The sequence below is a fragment of the Oreochromis niloticus genome, unplaced genomic scaffold, assembly GCF_001858045.2.
Source record: "Oreochromis niloticus isolate F11D_XX unplaced genomic scaffold, O_niloticus_UMD_NMBU tig00008128_pilon, whole genome shotgun sequence".
Classification (NCBI taxonomy): Eukaryota; Metazoa; Chordata; class Actinopteri; order Cichliformes; family Cichlidae; genus Oreochromis; species Oreochromis niloticus.
This window is the reverse complement of record NW_020328989.1, coordinates 5,998-14,339: the sequence shown is the minus strand read 5'-3', so window position 1 is coordinate 14,339 and position 8,342 is coordinate 5,998. Positions and strand designations below refer to the sequence as shown.

The following is an 8,342-nucleotide window of genomic DNA, read 5'->3' as shown; positions in this document are numbered from 1 at the left end:
ACTGGAAATTTTTACTTGCAACCAAATTTGGTTTTAGAAACTCTTTCATAAAGTGGTTAAAAATATTATATAATTCCCCAACAGCTTGTGTCAGAACAAATGCTTACAAAGCTTTTGTCTCTTGAGGGGCACCAGGCAGGGATGCCTACTCTCCCCTTCACTGTTTGTAATTTTTATCGAACCACTAGCAGCAGCAATTACAGTAATTAGGGGCATAAAATGCAAGAATGTAGAACATAAGTTCAGTCTTTATGCAGACAATGTGTTGCTTTTTCTCCAAAACTCACAAACCAATCTCTCTGGGGTAATTACATTGATAAACTCTTTTCAAGAGTTTCAGATTATTCAATAAACTGGTCAAAATCTACAGTCCTTCCATTTAATTGCTCTCTGCGTAATTCCGTTGTCTCTTCTGTTTTTTCTTTTCTCAACAGGTGATCCAGGTGATTGTTTTTAGGTGCCCTTTCTCACTGTCCCTCTTCCCTCTGTTTTTCTTTCTCTCCCTCTTTCTTTCTATGTTTCTTTCTTTCTCCCTTTAATGTCCCCAGTCATGTCTGTCCCATCTGTAACAACTGAAAATAAAATAAAATAAATACATAGTAATAATAAAGGTCAGTCAAATGGACCAATATGGCAAGGCCATAATGATCCACTTGGTAAAGTAAATCCGTTGGGCATCTTTCTTGGCCTTTAGAAAATAATTCTGATGGAACCAAGCGAAGAAAAAAAAAGAGAGAGAAATCTGTCTCAAAAGTGTTACAAATGCATACAGTATGATACTCAATTGTATATAGCATTTGTATTCTATTTTATTGTACTGTATATAGTATTTTATTTTATTCTATTCTATTGTGTACAGTTGCGTACAGTATCTTATTCTTATCTTATTCCAGTGTTTTTCTAATTTTTCTATGTAACTTTGCACTGTCCACTTCTGCTGTAACAAAACTAATTTCCCATGTGTGGGACTAATAAAAGTTATCTTATCTTATCTTAAACTAAAATTTTTAAAAAAGTGTTCAGTGATTGATGAGTAACTTTTGAGAACTCACAAGTGTGTGCTTCAATCCACAAACAAAAACAAAACAATGTGACCACACATAAAACTGTTTGACAAATTCTATGAAACATTCACACTCCAGTGGATGCATCAGAAAGCAACTTGGAATTACTATCTTAGTGAAGGATATTTGACTTGCAGACTGGAACAGCCAGGGATCAAACCACAAACCTGATCAGAAGGTGACATGTGCTAAGTCTTGTGCAGCAGCCACACTAGGTTGAGCTATTTTTACAGTTTGAGATTGTTAAATGGAAGACAAAAGAAATGCTCTTGTTTCATGGTTGTTTGTTATTCAGAGATTTCATGGCTTCATGGTGTAGGTAAATGACTTTTTGCACCAACCAGGCCGAGTTTATCTGCAAAGCAACACAAATTATTGTGAGGTTCATCAATCAACCAGTAAAAGATCTAACCTTATTCAGTGGGACCAAGTATCTATCTATACTTTTCCTATGAAAAACCTTCTAAAGCTGTCTATAGTTTTACTTCCAAAGTTCATCAGCAAACAGTTTGAATGCCTGTAATTATCAGGCTGTACTCAAGCCCATTAATTAATCTGAAAACTGTGCTGTGACTCCAAACCCAGGTACCCTCCTGGGAAATTGTGGCTAATGTCACACTTGGATCTGCTGATAGAGAAGTGAGTCAGTGTAACCTTTATTAAATCAGGCAAAACAACACAAACTTATTTACTGTGGCAGCCTGCAGAAAGCAAAGCAATAAATAAATAGGGGTTAGGGTAAGCTGAAGCCATCTGATGTTTATGTTAATGAATATAACACACTGACACATTTTGACTTTGTTTTTATTGTTTATTAAAATACTTTTAAATCTCTAGTTTTAGTTTAAGAACCATCTAGTCCAGCAGGTGGCGGTAATGCACCTTAAAGCTCTAACCGCCAAAGAAAAACCCAAAAGAAGAAGAAGCCGCAGAGTTCCCGCTTCATTGCGTTTGTGTTTTAGTTTATTTTTCTTCCTCATCTAAAGTGAAGCACTAAGGTAACTTTGATCTGAGTTCAGTCAATCTTGAGTTTAGCTCCTGAGTGAAGTTTTCTGTTGCTCTCCTCGGTCTCTGTTGTCAGTTATTTGTGAACCTGTTGAAAGAAAAAGCCTCTACATCAAGTCAAGCTGCTATAAACTAATTTACAAGAAGATATCAACAAATGCTAATGAAACACAGAGAAGAAAACAGTGTTATTATTAGAAGAAAGCTTTTAAATTAGCTAAGTGTAATCAGAGTTTCTATTATTTTATTAGTCTGTTACTAAGCGCTAGTTAGCATCTCTGTGTCACTGTGTGGCACCTGCACAGTTTTTGAATGCAGCGTGCTATCCAAGCTAGCTAGCTAGCGCCACCCTTCATCCATATAAGGTCACTTCCGGCTACAAAAACATCCCAACATGTTGGCGGTAAAAGTGCTATAATGAAATCCATTTATGAGAAATGTAAAAATAAATGTATTCCAGGCTAAAACACAGCTGCCTTCATCAGCACAGTTGTTCTATTGCAAGTTGTTTCGGCCCACAGGGCATGTGATTGTAAAAACTGGCCTCACTCTGAGAGGCCCGTCATTAGAATCATTTCAAAGATGATTTGATAAATTCTGATCAGTATTCAGTAAATGAGCCTGATTAACTGTTAGCAAAATAATAATGATAGGCCAGAGATACCAGAGATGCATTTTAAAACAAATACAGCCTCGAACCCTAAGAGGGGATCTGTGTTCTAGTTTTATCAGATTTAAATGTACTGCAGATTTTTTAAAGCTCCAAACAAAACTGAAATGGAGGAACAAAGATATATAGAATAGAATAGAATAGAATAGTCTTTTATTGTCTTTGTACGTATTCAACTAAATTGTGGGAGCTCCACACCAACTGTGCATGGAAAACAATAAAAATAGTAAGACAGTAAGAATAAATAACATATAAGAGGAGTATATACAAAGAGGAGGAAGGCACACATTAGAGGACAGGTGGACAGAATGCTTGAAAGTAGTGCAATGGACTTGATACAAGTATAGAATCGGAGTGTGACTGAGTGATGAGGGTTACTCAGATCATGGCTCAGATTTCTACACCCACTCAGATAGGATAATCTTCCACGGCACACCTGATCATTTCTCACAGCACACGTATATGCCGCAGCACAGTGGTTGGGAAACACTGTACTCGTTTATGCAGCTCATTGATTGTTCTGTTTTCGTTCTTGGCCAGGGCCATTTTTAAAGAGGAATTGCTCTCCTGGTACTGGTGTGCCATACTGCTGAATTTGGTATCAGTGCTCAAACCTTTTGTGTCTATTTTAAACAAGTTGCCCACCCAAGGAAGCTAAAATTTGTTGTTTGTGCTCTCAGATGAACATATGAGACACTTTGATTCTTCGGTGCAGTGTGGAGCCTAACAAAGTTCTGTTTTGTGTCCCAACTGATCAGCAGGAGGAGAAGAGTCTGACGGAGCAGCAGAGGAACATTTAAGCTACTTGGACTCAGCTCAGCCACTGTAGAGAAATCAATGAGTTCGACACAGAAGGTGACAAATACTAGTGTTAAGAAATACTCCATTAACCCTTTAAGGCCTATTGGAGCAGGAACGCTCTGTTTTGCGTAACAATTTTAAAATCCCGGTAGAACTGCACTTAAGCTAGCACAATTATTTTATTTAGGAGGAGTTGTACTTACATCTTATGCCATCAGCTTGCCCTAGTTCATGGTTTCCTTCCACATATGTATTTGCAAAAATTGCATAAAAAGCACTTGCAGCAAAAAAACATAACATTTCAGAAACACGCTTTGCCGATCCGATCAGCTGTTCATAGCACTTCCTACGTTGGAATAGATGTCAGCGTGAACTATCGCATGTCCGACTTTCCCTGCCAAAACCTGCCTTCAGGGATACCTATACTGGTGTTTTTATAAAGTCATGTTTGACTTTATTCTTTTCTGTATTGTTTCTGGGATGCTTAGAACTCAAATTGCACTGTTGGCAATAGTTTATTTTGATGCACATGTTGTTTGTTTTGCAAATTTGCATTATAATATTTATTTTTGTTTTTCCTGCAGTATATAAAAATCTCAAAAATACTTAAAACAAATTTCCTGTGGTTGGAAACAATGTGCAACTTTTTTGCATTTACAGTTTTGAGGGATAAACCTCTGAAATTTCTCTAACTAGAAATATGTCTAAAAAAAACCAAAACAAAAACGATTTAAATTTTTTTGTGTTTTATTGCAGTTTTTTTGCACTTTATGTCGTTACTATGGACTTAATGCATAGATATTATTAAAATATGGGATATAATGGTCATATTGATGTATAGCAACTTGAAATGCTCCCAAAAATGGCATTAAGGGCAGGTAAAAATATAAAGATATGCTCTGGCGAACTTGGTTCTATGGTAGGTCTTAAAGGGTTAAAAGCTGAAGTACTGATATATATTTTATGCAAAACTAACTGAACCTTGTGCTATATTAATGTAATGTAATAATCATGTTATAATACAATGCCTACATTGTAGAGGGTGACTTTGCCTCTAAAGAGGAAAATGGGCAGGGAAGAGGTTAAAGTGGGATTCAGCAGGTGGGGAACCCTAAAATCAGCTGTAGTGGCTCAGTGTGGGGAAAAAAGTCACAGCTCAAAATCATTTCTATTGAGAGCTCCAGTCGATTTTCTTAATGTACAGGCTGTGATCAGCTGACCTGCTGCTCTCTGTGGATGTACACAAATGAATTCAACCAGATGTCTGCAGATGTTTGATGAGTTGTCCTGGCTGATTTCCATCCTCTACACCAGGGGTGTCAAACTCAATTGCACAGGGGGCCAAAACTCAAGGCACACTTTAGGTCGCGGGCCAAACAAGACAAACATTTATTGAACACACTAAATCAATGTTTTTAAACATAAATATGAATAAAAACAGACAGGAATATTATTCCAGAATAAATAAACTTAAAAAAATCAACTTTAACTTTAAATATTTTGCTCTTCATAAAAATATATCCTGTCAAAATTATGCAAGTTAGAAATATGAACACGCTGCCAAAAACCCCAGAAAAAAATAAATGAAAACATACACAAGGTTCGAGCTGCATGTAGACGGAGCTGGGGCATTGCTTCAGGAATGGAACTAATAAACTGTGCGGGCCATTCAGTGTCGTACTTTGCCTTGAGTGTACCATTAAACTGCAGCTCCATCTGAATCTGCACAGGTGCAGTTTTCACGTAAATGGGTTGAGAAGCAGCTCGAAATTCTTTTTTGTGCTTCCCAGTCACCAAAGCGCCGTGCGAACTCAGTGCGCTCAGTTTATCAGCAAAGTGCGCCGACTTGGTTCAACATTACTTTAAATCACATTTGTGAGACAAACTGCACACAAACAGTTTGTGTGTTTGCTGATGTTTGTTGGGCTGATAGAATCGCTGCATTTGAATTTAACTGCCACATAAAAAATATTATTCCATTTATTGTCGCTCGTGTTCTGTATTGCTAGCTAGATGTTGAAATACTGACAAAGGCCCACTTTAACCCCTGACTAAGGTGATGAAATAACTCCCCTCAAATGCCTTAAACCAGAAGTAACAAGCCTGTTTTGAAAAAGTAAAGAGTAGAAAATACAGATATATTTTTTTAATGTAACGAGTAAAAGTAAAAACAACCCTCAGATTACAGTCAGACTCTGACATCATCCTTCACTGAACCAAGCTAGTAACTGTTACATTTGATTTATTATTATTGAATATATTAGAAAGTTATAGAAATATAAAATAGGAAACAGCAACAGGAAATATAAAAAAAAATACAGACCTGGTAAACATTCATTACTATTCTGAGTGTTAGCATTAATATTTGTGTACAAATGGGCATGATTTTAGAGTGTTTGAACAGTCATTAATTATCTTTAACACCAGGTTGGATGTAATGTGTTACTACTACCAGTAGGTGGGGATAAGAGACCTTTAAGGTGTTTGGGGCCACACTCCACCTTCAGGTTTAAAACTACTGTTAATCGAGGGAGTTTGAAGCTTCAGTTTGTTCAATGAATGCATTTCACTCACTGCCTCTGTTTGTATCTCTGTCACTGCAGGACCAACATGGACCGAGAAGTCAGCGCTCTCAGGAGGCCCACAAACCTCACAGAAGAAAGAGAGAGAAAAAAAACACCTGTGACGAGTGTGGGAAGGATTTTACTTTGAAGTCTAAACTAAAACAACATCAGCTCATCCACACTGGAGAGAGACCGTTCAGCTGTGACTTGTGTGGAAAGTCGTTTTCCTGGAAGAATGCCCTAAAAAGACACCAAGTCGTCCACAGTGGAGTTAAAGCTTACAGCTGTGATCAGTGTGGTAAAGCTTTTACTCAAAGTAGCAACTTACAGAGTCATCTAGTTACCCACTCTGGAAATAAGGCGTACAGCTGTGACATCTGTGGAAAAACTTTCAGCCAGCTATGGTACCGAAATATACACCTACGCATTCACTCCGGAGAAAATGTGTACTGGTGTGATCAGTGTGGCAAATACTTTACAACAGACGCACAGTTACAACAGCACATGTTTACCCACACTGAGGAGAGACCTTATCAATGTGACCTGTGTGAGAAGACTTTTAAAACTCCGAGTCACCTGAGACGACACCAACAGATCCACACCAGAAAGAGACTCTACAAGTGCAGTTACTGTGAGGTATGTATTTTTATTTTTATCTTGTAAGTTCAGTCTGACTGTTTGCAACAAGTCTGCTCATTAAATTGTGTTAGCATGTTAGCACTTCTACTGCACCGAAGAGTAGCTCTGAGCCATTATTCAGATTTTCATTTCATTTAAGTGTAAGTCAGATGTTACTGTAATATTAAATAAGTATTACTGTAGTATTATGGTGGTAGTATTGTAGTTATTGTAGCCCAGTAAACTGAGTGTGTTAATCGAAACAGTAAAATGTAATTGGACGTCTGCAGAGATGCTCTTTATTTCAGGCGATGTTCAGGATAAAAGTGTTGAAGGACTGACTTACACTGTCTTTGTGTCTTTGTTTAGAAGCAGAGTGACACAAATGGATCCACTTCTCAACTCTGTCATCGCTGTGGTGGTGGGAAAGACTTTCGTTGTGACATCTGTGGAAAAACTTTGAGTCAGCAAGACGGCCTAAAAATACATCAACGTAAACACACTGGAGACAAATTGAAATACTGCAAAGAATGTGGGCGAAGCTTCCCCACACCAGGTGACTTAAAACGACATGAACTCTTTCACAGTGGGGTCAAAAAGCACCTCTGTGATCAGTGTGGGTCATCCTTCACCACTGCAGGTCACCTTAAAAGACACAAACGAGTCCACAGAGGAGAGAAACCATACAAGTGCAGGCACTGTGACAAAAGCTTCTCACAGTCAGGTAGTCGTAACAAGCATGAACGTACACACATGGAAGGAAACTACAGCTGTGAGCAGTGTGACAAGAGCTTCAGTAATCTCAGTTCATACTCTGCACACAAACGATCCCACGTTACTAATAAACTGTTTCACTGTTACCAATGTGTTAAAACATTCACTTCATTATCTGCTCTGTGCAAACATCAGCATGATCACGCAGGGCTGAAATCGTTCCCATCACAGGACGACAGCGAATCTGAAGAGAGAGAAACATCCTCTTCTCGTTTCAGAGTCCAACTTAAAACCCTGGAGATCAGGCTCCACAGAGTTCAGATCGGCTCTCCTTAAAGTTCAAATGAGGCTATGAATCAAACTGTTCATGTAGTTCCATTTTAATCTTTATAAATTGTTCTTCGGTAGTGTTTGTGTTCAGTGGTTACCTTCTTTTCTTTTCTTGTTTTTTCAGTGGCTGGATGAAAAATCAGTTTCCTGTTGTTCAAGTTTTTATTGAATGTATTTTGTTAAAGTTCTTTTTGAGTTCTTTTTGTTTAAGTTCTTAAATAAAGTTTAAAAAAAAAAGTTAAATAAAGAATTGAATGACAAATATTTTGAGCCATGATGTCATTTCCTGTATTTCAGAGTAAAGACTGAAGTGACAAATGGAAACATGTTTACAGTCATGGAATAAACACCGATGGGTCACATGTAGGAAGTACTATTGCTGACCTGATAGACTCGACCTTGTTTACAAAGAAAGAAAGGAACTGATTACATGTGTCAGCAGAGGCTTCAGGGTTGTTTAGAGTAGAGCTGATAGTCTTAAAGAGAACACGGGGTTTATGACAATTTAACACAATGATCTGAGAAAAATATCTGTTTCTCTCATTTTCACTGTATCCTGATCAAATTTCCAACATT

At 37.7% G+C, this 8,342-nt stretch overlaps 2 long non-coding RNA genes across 2 annotated transcripts; both read left to right on the top strand.

Annotated features, from left to right (window-relative positions):
- The first annotated feature begins 1,957 nt into the window (after positions 1-1,957).
- LOC109198556 (uncharacterized) lies at positions 1,958-6,204 on the top strand. Its single transcript, XR_002059301.2, has 3 exons — positions 1,958-2,062; positions 3,498-3,594; positions 6,144-6,204. It is a non-coding gene; the product is annotated as an uncharacterized LOC109198556 (long non-coding RNA).
- On the top strand, positions 6,201-8,028 carry LOC112845618 (uncharacterized). The gene is made up of 2 exons (XR_003218477.1): positions 6,201-6,740; positions 7,092-8,028. It is a non-coding gene; the product is annotated as an uncharacterized LOC112845618 (long non-coding RNA).
- Positions 8,029-8,342: the final 314 nt, after the last annotated feature.